Here is a 10401-nt window from a genome sequence, read left to right as displayed (position 1 = left end):
AATCTTTACAATGAAGGTGGTGAAACACTGCAACAGGTTGCCCAGAGAGGTGGTAGGTGCCCCATCCCTGGAAACATTCAAGGTCAGGTTGGATGGGGCTCTGAGCAACCTGATCTAGTGGAGATGTCCCTGCTTATTGCAAGGTGGGTTGGACAAAGTGACTTTTAAAGGTCCCTTCCAACCCGAACTGTTCTGTGATTCTTAAGAAGGGTTTTCCTGTTACGAGAAAAAGTACTTTTCTTTCTTTCCCCTTGTAGCTTTATTGTTTCACTTGGAACAAAAGATTTTTTTGAAAGGAAACTTTACCTTGTTGCCATAATGCAGTTGCAAGTACAAGTTTAAAAAAAAAAAAAAAACAAACCAAAAAACACCCTTCATGCAATTTGAACGCAAAATGTGGATATCTTTGGAACTACAGTCGCACAGGATCTGTCACTTGATTGAAAGACTATAGTGTTCACAACTGATGTTTAAGAAATGTGTTAATGATGCTGAAAAATGCTTGGTACTTCATTTCTTACAAGATAGAAGTCTTCCATAGCACGTGACAAATCTCACTTAATATTTTTATTTTAATATTTAAATGAGCTTTTCTCACTTAATGTTTTGAAAAATAGTAGTATGGTGAAAAGCTTCCTCATAATTGCCTGCAAAGCACAGTTTTGCCTTGGTCAGATGAAGGTCTTTCAACCAGCTGATATTTCTCCACGTTTAGTGTTTGATTCTGCTCTGGTTCTTAGCAGAGCAATCATAATTTGAAGCTGATTAGGTGCCTGTGGTTTCCAGCAGTGCAAGTGTAATGTAAAGCTGGAGTTCAGCCTAATGAATGCAGCACTTTGTGGGCTTTTTCACTGTTAGAAAATTAACTTGAGCCCTGAGGCATGGCGGAGGGGAAGATCACTTCGTTGTCATTTAAGAGCCATTAATCTGATATGAATGCTTTCCCTCTTCTAGCTGATCTCTTTTTGAAATGTTGCCCAATTTCAAGTGTCAAAACCAGATGAAGCAGACAAACCCCGCTCCTGCGTTATTTCTGCGAGCTGTGTGTTTCTCAATTACCGCTTTTGAGCCGGAGCAAATGCAGAGAAGGTCTGCTACCGGCAGCCTTGAGGCTAACCTCTGCTCTTGACCATGAGGTTTCCAGACCCTTGTGGTGAAGGCTAGTACTGCTAATGATGCACAAACGGCATCCCACTAACAATTTCCAGACCTGCTTTAAAATATCAGCATCCCTCAACCACAGTCTGGTCGTGGTGGCTTAACCTCGCAATGTCTCTAGCCAGCTCGGTAATTCCAGCCCACCATTCATGTGCAGTTTGCTCATCTTGACAGGGGCATTCCCATGCACGGCTCCCGTGCTGACAGCGGGTGTCTGTCTGTGTTCCTGTCTAGAAGGATTTTCATCTTTGGGTGCAGCCCCAGCTCCATGAAGCTGCTGATGAAATTCCCGTTTGACCGCTAGGGTTTGGCATTCCCCAGTCGTTCTTTCCTTTGTGCCTACGTTCCTTCAGCGTGTGTTCAGCTCTGGTTTCACACTCACCTTTTCTCTAGCCCTTCCTCCTCCACTCTTGTCTCCTTAAAAGATGACAGAGGCACAGAAATAGCACTTTCTGCAGTCTTCAGAGGGGTTATTTTGTGGTTTCCTGGAGAGCCTAAGCTTGCGTGTAGCTTGCTTGTGAGCCTTTTTTTTTTTTTTATTCTCTCTTTTGAAACTTATATGCTGAGGGCCCAGCCTCACAGGAAACCATCTTTAACCAAACCACAGCAGCAGAGTTATCACATTTACCCCCCCCCTCCCCAAAACTGTCTGAAAGATCACATAGGTGGCACAGTTTCACAGCCCTAAGAATTTCACTGCTTTGCAGTGGGAATGCACACGCTGGGTAGGAAATCCCGAGATGTTCCACTGCCTCTGCCTCAAAGGGCCAGCACTCGTTAGGCTCATGTCAATTCCTCTTAGGGTTTTGGGGTGGGGTTTTTTGCTGGGGTGAGGGGAGGAGGGATGTCACTTCTACCTTCATCCCAGTCAACTTCAGCAGGAGTTCTTTTTCAGGTTTTGCATGTGCTGAAGAGGTTGTGTGTTGAGATGGTGCTGGGTTTTGACTAGAGCAGACAAAAATTCAGACGCTAGCCGGAGCCTTTTTGAAGTTGCCATTTGTGGCCTACCATAACCATCCTTTTCTTTCCTGTGCCTGATGGCTTTTTATTTTTACCTAAGATGTAAGCTCGCTTAGCATCAGTACAGAATCAGGGATTCCTTCACTTACACGAGTCATGCCCTATTTTGGGATTCTGCTGGTTATCCATAGTTGTGTTCCCTATTCATCTTTGTCTTCCACAAGCCTGTATGGTTGGGTTTGGGTTTTTTCTGCTGAAAGGTGATGCTGCCAGTCAGACTTTCCTTCAACATGCTGTCTCTGATTTTAAATCATGCTGTTATATTGGCTAGTAATGTACTGAGCACAAATGAAAGATCACTGAAAATATCCTTCTCAGTAATGGTTAAAGTTTCATATTTGATTGAACTCTTTAGTTTTAAATACTACTTTTTAGCAAAAAGATGTATATCTTTGTTGTTAAGTGATAAACTCTCCATGGGATCAGGAGAAACAAAATTCTGTGTTCCCTGTGCTGTAGCCTATTTTATGAACGTGAAAAAAAATCACAAGTTGTGCTGTATTTTCTTTTCAGGCTTTTAAAGGATGGTAATTGCTCATTAGCTCCATTTAATGATATGAGGAATCATTTGAACAAAACCCAAAAGAGGTGCCATAATAAATTAGCACAAAGTCAGAACTGGAATGTGGAATTTATGTTGAAAGTCTCAACCCTGGCTTGTCCAGAAGTTAACAAGTACCTGAAGTTGTTCCTGCATTTTCTCTCACATCCAAGGATATTTGCACAGAAATGACAACATCCTCATAGAACAATAACAAAACTTTATCTGATAAAACAATGAGGGTTTTTAGATAAACTAAGAGACCACGGGCTTACGTGACACTCCAGCTCATCTATTGGAAGGCCTGCTTTCTGTGCCATTCCTGTTTAATTTGGGCTTCTCAGAATTCGCAAGTTTATTTGAATTTTCCAGCTTTCCTCTGATTTATCCAACTTTCCCAATTCATTGTCTCAACTAATTCCACCTCACTCCTTTATTCTTTAGATTTGTAGCAGTTAATGGAAGGCCAAATTCTGCTCTAGTATTGATTGAAAATAATAAATTATTTTTTTCTCCCCTTTTTTAACTAATATTTATTTCCTATCAGAAATAGTGCCTTTCTTATAATCTCTTTCGGTCTGATCGCTACAATGTATTTTTTTTTTTTAGCACACTGAATAAATTGTATTTGCAGTGAGGTTGTTTTTTTCTCTCTTCCAGTGTCTTTTCTGTGTTTGTCCATACCTTACTTGAAGCGTAACTTTTTTTTTTCCTCTCTTTCCAGGAGATGGGGAAGAAGCTGCACAGGTGTGGCACGGCTGCCTTTCCTGCAGATGCCCTGCTGCTGCTTGTTGCAGGCAGAATCTCGAATGGGGCAGTTACTCAGTCTGCCTTTGCGAGGCAGTAATAAGCGGTGAGGCCATGGACAGACCTTGCTGACCTGGAGGACCCTTCTCAGCCCTCACTGCTGGAGGGCTGGAGCAGACTTGAAGAGGGACATTCTCTACACACATGAACTGCAGCCTCCCTTGTGTCACCATGGCTGCAGGTAGGAGCTCACCTGTCTGTCGTGTCATACCTGCTCTGGGGTCTCCAGTTATCAGTCGGCATCTTCCACAAGCTCCAAAGTCTCATCCTCTCTTCTGCTGGCAAGGAAGAGGACCAAAACTGGTTGGATTTAACACAGAATGGAGTAAAGAAGCCTGAGTGCTATGATGCACGTAAGGAGAGATAACACATTGTCTTTACTATTTTTCTCTCTCTCATCCTTCCCCTTTTGCAGTGTTGGTGGTGGTGACCATGTACATCTCTGTCTTGGGCTGGCGGCTCATGCCAGAGTGGAAAAAAAAGCATGAGGAGCGTGCTAGGGCAGGAGAAAGGATAGATTTGTGGGGGAGAAGGGTGGTTTGATATAGTGAACATAGAAGCTGTGGTCTTTTGTCTATGCATTGCTTCAGCATAGTTCTGCATCTCTAAGGCCTTCACCCTTCTGTCTCTGCGGCTCAGAAAGATGGTTTAAAGCTTATTCTTGGTTCATGGCAACATCTGAAGGCCATTCATGGTTTGTACCTCTGCTGTATTTGGTTCTCCGTTTTTTTTTTTTTTTTTTTGGAAAAGCAGTGCCCCTGTCATGGAGGAGGGGGGGACAAGCAGCACCAGGAACCTGTCTGGGGGGGTGTGACACAAGGCACATGGCTGTGTGATATGGCAGACCAGCCCTGTGACTGCGAGATAACGTCTGGTCTACAGCAGCTCTGACTGCAGGTACATAATTCAGTTGCTGGATGGGGAGACGGGGGGGAAAACCCAGAAGAATTTTAAAATCTGCTTGAAAAAAAAAAAAGCTCCTGGCCCTCTGGCTGCATGCTGAACCAGAAAAAACCTGCACACGAAACAGTTCAAGTAACAAGCCATAAAAGAGGCCACACTGTGAGATGAAAGAATTTTTTTCTCTTTTTGACGCGAGGTACCAGTGATGAAAACTGCCGGAGGATGTCGCAGTCGATGACTTAAGCATGGAATTTCCACATTGCTTCTGGGTCCTCTTGGTTATGCAGGGTGACGCCAGCCCGTTCGGGTTGTTTGAACGCTTTTGGTTTTGTAACAGCCTTTAACGTGCAGGGATTTTATTTTGGACATCAGCACTTCTATCTCAGGAGTGGATTTGAGTGACGTTTCCATGTTCCCGTCCAGGAAACATGAGAAATCCTCTCCTGTTCCTGTATGGTCAGAGGAGGCTGGGGAGAGGAGAGGGTTTGGTTAGCTCTCTGCATGAATGAAACTGCCCCTGCCGTGACATGTTGCCTGGTGTGTTTAGAGATGTTCTTTGGAGCACTTCCAGAGAGTGGGCTTTATTTTCCAGGAATGATTAGCTGTACATGACTCTGTGTTTGCAGTTCCCGATGATGCTGCTTCTGATTGAGCAGAAACGAGCAGAGCTGCTGAGTGGTAGGTAGCAGGGTAATAACACAAGCAGTTGACATTTCTGCATGAAGTTCGTGTGGCTGGTAGTATGCTTTAAAGGTGGACACCTCGAGACTCCTGCTTTTCTGATGTGCTATGCAGATGTGTTTAAAGTTGTTTACATGGGAGGAAAAAAAAAGAAAAGTAGGTTTCCTCAGCCCTAATTTCAGGATTGCATTTCCCCATGTTATTGGTAGTTTCATCAGGTCAAAACTGAGATAGGTGACCTGAGGTAATTCTTCTTCTAACTTCTAGGAGGATTTTTGAACCTACTCATTACAGGCTTAAGATATATTCCACTTAAAGTAATTTGGAGGCATTGTGGAAGTGCAGTGACTAATGGGACTCTAATCCTGCTGTTTCATTCCCAGGATGGTTTGAAAATCCCTAGTCAAATAAAAGTTAAGCTGGATGTGGTGAGTGTTCTCTATTGCAGCAAGTTTTTGAGATATGAAAACTTTAAAAACACTATGTTCTAGGGAAAGGTTGTAACTGTGGCAGTAAATGCTTCTTCTAGCTGTGACCCCAGGTTTAATGATAAATCTGCGCATTCCTGTGCGTATGCACGTGCCCCCGGTCAAGGCTACTTGCAAAACTCGTTTGAATAAATTAAAATGAAGTATCTGTTATGCTTTCCCAGGCAGCTGTGTTGTCTTCTGGCTCTTGCTAAGAAGCAAGCTTCTGGGCTTCCTGTGCTGCGTCCTCGGACACCGCACGCGTGGTGAAATCAGGGAATTTCAGCGAGCTCTAGGAGGAAGTGAATGTTCTGTCCTCCTGCGTGGTCATGGTCAAAAGTACGCGTGTAAAAACGTTCAAAGGACTGCAGGAAGCGGCTCCTTGAGCAAATAGATGCAAAATCCCTGGATTTTCAAAAGCTAAAATCTCCAGTAGTGGAGTTTTGTGAACCTCACACAGCTGTGGTGCCTGTGTGCCTTCTGGTTAGGGTTAACTGTGAAGCAAATGCCATGTTACACAGCTAGCGAGTGGTTAACCAAAGGGAATTTCACTTTGCTGCAGAGATGGGAAACCACAATACGTGTGTCTTCCTCCAGGTTATTCGGTGGGCATTCAGAGAAAAAATTCTGGGGGTGGAGGATGTGGAGAAGATACTAAAAATTTCAAGTTTAGGTTCCTCTAGTCCATTCAGAGACTCTGTAACAGATCTCTGGGGTGGGTGGAGAGGGATGTGTTGTGCCACAGATACCTTTAAGAGCTCTCCTGTTTGTTGTTAGTATCATCGAGATATGTAATCAAATTGTAGTCAAGTATATCTATTGTAAAGGGCGCTACTTCCAAGTGCCTTCACCAAAGGATGCATTTATAGTAAGGCTATTAAAATGGACTTCTCAAAAGCATCCCTTTTAAAAGAAACAATAGAAAAATGGAGCTTTTGGACTGTCTACTTTGTGCTCATGATACCAGGGTCCACTCTTACAGAATGGCAAATACTAAGCAAAATGAAGGTGGCCTGAAAATAACATCTAACTGGTGATGCTTTAGGGGTTTGGTTTTTTTTAAATAAAAAAAATAATAATAGAGTTCTTACGGGGATTTTAAGGGAAGGAGGCAAGGTAGATGAATGGCCAGAAACCCAACTATTTCTGCTTGCTTTGTACCATAGGGATGTCTTTCCTTTCAGTTGGATTGCTACCTGGATTGGCTCTTCTGGTGTGTTTTACAGAACTAAATTGGGTAGAGAGGTACCTGGATCCAGAAGTTCATTACACAATATTAGACACTTAGTAATTTCAGTATGTCCTGCAGGTAGTTATGCTGTAGTGGTGTTACCTGTCCACCAGCAGGTAATTTACAGTCATCAAAATGAATTACATCATCTTCTTATCTGATTTCTTTTGTCCAATATGTCAGTTTTCCAGATCAGAGGCAGCTAGGATGAGTAAGACTAAAATCAATTATATAAACCTCCAGACCAATACGGACTTTCTGTAGGAATCTCCCAGAAAGAAGAAGAGGTACAGAAGTTGGTTGCCTTCCTCAATGTGCTAATACAAAAATGTGAAAGCTGCAATCCTTGATAAAGAGTCTGGGATCAGCCTCTGACCGAGGCCAGTAATGAGTAATACAGTGAGGACCGTATGTTTGCTCTGTTTCTAATCTCATTTCCCTGAGGATTCCCTGCTGGCTTTCGCCAGCCAGTGATTTAGGGACTTCCTGAGCCACAGGCTGCATCCACACTTGTGCTTAAAAACCAACAGACATCTCTTCCTTCAATTCATCTGATCATTTTTGAAATAATTTATTCTTTTGCCATCCAAAACATCCCACGTCACTGAGTTCCCAAATCTGATTATACTTTTTTTTTAACTCAATAACTTTTTGGTGGTTTTTTTTTCCCCCCCACTTGACACTGAGTTCTTGCATAAAGAAAACTAGTAAGTAGTAATCCTCCACCACCTTGTTCACTCATGATTTTATAAACCTCAGACATCAGTCATCTCTCTTACTTAAGAAGTTTGAGCTTATTTCATCTTTCCCTGAGTGGGAACCTTCCTGTATCTCTGTATCTGGTTCCTTGTCTATATATTTTGTATCTTGTTTGCAGCTCTTATGTTAGGAGGTGACCCAAGTTGTACAGTGGTGACGAGAAAGGGATTTATAAGTTAGCACAATGTCTTTGGTTTCTGTCTCTAATTCCCAGATTCTTTTTGTCTTTGTGGCACCTGATGCCTGCCCTTGTATGTTCAGGAAGCTTAAAATTAACCTTGAGATGGCAAAGGATAAATGACTCATAAAAGATACTCTGCTTATAGGTGCTAGTTCAGACTTCCCGCGGAAGGAGGTGCCAATACTTATCAGATAAGACATGGATTTGTGATTTTTTACAAAAGCTGACGTGCTAAAGAGGGAGAGGATGGCTTTACATTGTTATAAGTTACAGTCATTGGTCCTCTCCCAAGTTCCATGTCTGTTTCCCTCTGTTCTTTCTCCCCTCCCAAATGACGCAGCTCTGAGAAACGGAAAGAAAAATCTTCCCTAAAACTGTTCTGGTTCTTTTTCTGATTCCAAAGGAAAACACCCAACTTGTGCTTCAGAATACTTCCCAGTATTACAAAAGCAAATCACTTTCTTCTTTTGATTTTAAGAAGAGGAGCTGAGAAGGAAACAGGCAGCTGGTCCTGGCAGTCTGGTCTGTTCTGCATGCAAGGAATTTGATTTCAAAAGCCTTCCCAAAGTCAGACTTAAGGGATGGAAAGTGATCTGTTTTGTACAGCAACTGAGGAATTTTGTCATTGTCTTTACTGATGTGAAGTTCTCTCGTTTTTGTGGGAGAGTAGAAGCGTAAAGGAACTTTAAATATCAATTATGTGCTGATACCTTACAAAAACTTTAAGCATCAGGTCTCTTTTGTATATATGTTTAAGTGTACTGGAAGGTCCAAGTCTGTGCTAGGAAATGTAGGTGCTAAGGAAATTTTGCTCTGGGAGGTAGTATTATAAGAAAATTACTGCTGTGCTATTGTTGAAGCTTTTAATGAATTTTTTTTAAAGCATCTTAATGAGTTCTGAAACCCTGGTCTTAACACTGAAACTTTGATCTTTTTTGGAAAAACTGGAGGAAAAATTTAACTAATTTGTCAGCTTTATCATAAGTAAGGCCCATGCTGGGGTCCTGCTGTCCCAGGCAGATGGGACAGGCTGAGTTTATTATGTGGAACAGGATGAAATACTATTTCAGACCAAACTGAGACAGTCTTCTGCTTGTCCATAAATTTTAGTGCCTTTCTGTCCTGTCCTTTTCTGCAGCAACGCTGGGCACTCCTTTACCAGCACCAAGCTGGATGTGTCAGGGTTACAGGGAAGCTCTGAAGCTGGCCTCTGTTCTGCTGCTGCGGTCCTGCCTGCATCCCCCTGCGTGCTGACCCATTTCACCCATGCCATGGGCAGTGAAACCCCATTGCTGCTCTGCTGGTCCTGCTCTGCCCCTTCCCCACCCATCGCAAGCACTGAGCACTCCCTGGCCAGTGGAGGCTTCTTGGAGTCACACCTGGGTGTTAAGTAGCTCCAGTCTCAGGTGTGTTTGAAGGCAACTGTAGGAGCTTTTAACCACCACAAGTCAGGACTGCCCTGCTGCTGTGAGGCTGAGATCTGGGCAGAGGAGCCTGAGAGATTGCATTAAGGCATTAAAAATCCAGGAACTTTGTTCACTGGGATCAGGGATTTTTTTTGTTTCAGATAGGGGGGTGGCACAGGAAGTGTACTCTTTTCCCCTCCTAGTCTCCAATTGTTTTGCATTAGTCACCAATGCTGATTAAAGCCCAGCCCAGATTAAATATATTAAGGTGACTCCATTACCGCTGTGTCAAGGAACAGGAAGGTATAAACTGATAGACAGACGCAATCACTGAGTCTGACCCTACATATACAGTAGGTGTCTGTATGTCAGTCGTCCCTAAAGGTGGTGGTGGTTAGTGGGAAGGCTTGTGCAAGAGCTAAGAAAAAGAGAACAAAAGGTTAAGCCTGGAAGGGTGGAGAAGGGAAGAGATGGGTGTAAAGAGGAACTGAAGAGCTGGGAAAAGGGGGTTCAGCATCTTGTAAACATGCAGCTTCATGAAAGTATGACTTGGATCTGTGTAGCTGAAGGTTTTTGGAAGCTGGAAGAGAACAAAATCTCTTGTCTTTTATGATTTCTGTCATCCTAGTGCAATGGGGATGCAAATTTTTTGTCTGTATTTGGTGTCCTAGGTTTGGAGGAAGCACGCAAATGATGCAGCTCCCAGACATGCACTTGGCAGAGCATGAAACCAAGTCATTTCCAAATTACAATATTTGAGGAATACATGGAAACACGGTGAGATGTTTGAAAGAATTGAAAATAGCAGGTTTGGAGATACTCAGGATGTTTTGAAAAGCTGATTTTGTTCTGGGAGAAAGCAAACTTAGCAGAACCAAAACTTTTATTGAAACTTAAGCTTAGTTGAACTGTTGACTCTTCCAGGGGAGATGCAGAAAGAACAAGCCCCTGTGAACCAGAAGGCTGAGATGAAGAGTGGGCCTGTCTGAGGTCTCCTTCCCAGACAGATGTCTGAGTCCCCATCGGTATTTGCATGCATAGTGGAAAAACTTCATCAGGACAGAATGGGAGAGGTATCCCTGAACAACATCTTGCTTGGAGCACTGTGCTGCTGCAGGAAAGGTTCCTGCCCCACCACAAGATGTAGATACACGTATGCACGTGATTTAATCAAATCTACACTGTTCCACTATATGCATACATGGATTTTGGAGATTCTTTGCAGGTCATGCAGTGAGACGTGGTGC

This window comes from Calidris pugnax, unplaced genomic scaffold (assembly GCF_001431845.1).
Source record: "Calidris pugnax isolate Ruff unplaced genomic scaffold, ASM143184v1 scaffold14, whole genome shotgun sequence".
NCBI lineage: Eukaryota > Metazoa > Chordata > Aves > Charadriiformes > Scolopacidae > Calidris > Calidris pugnax.
Note: the sequence above shows the minus strand (reverse complement) of the source record.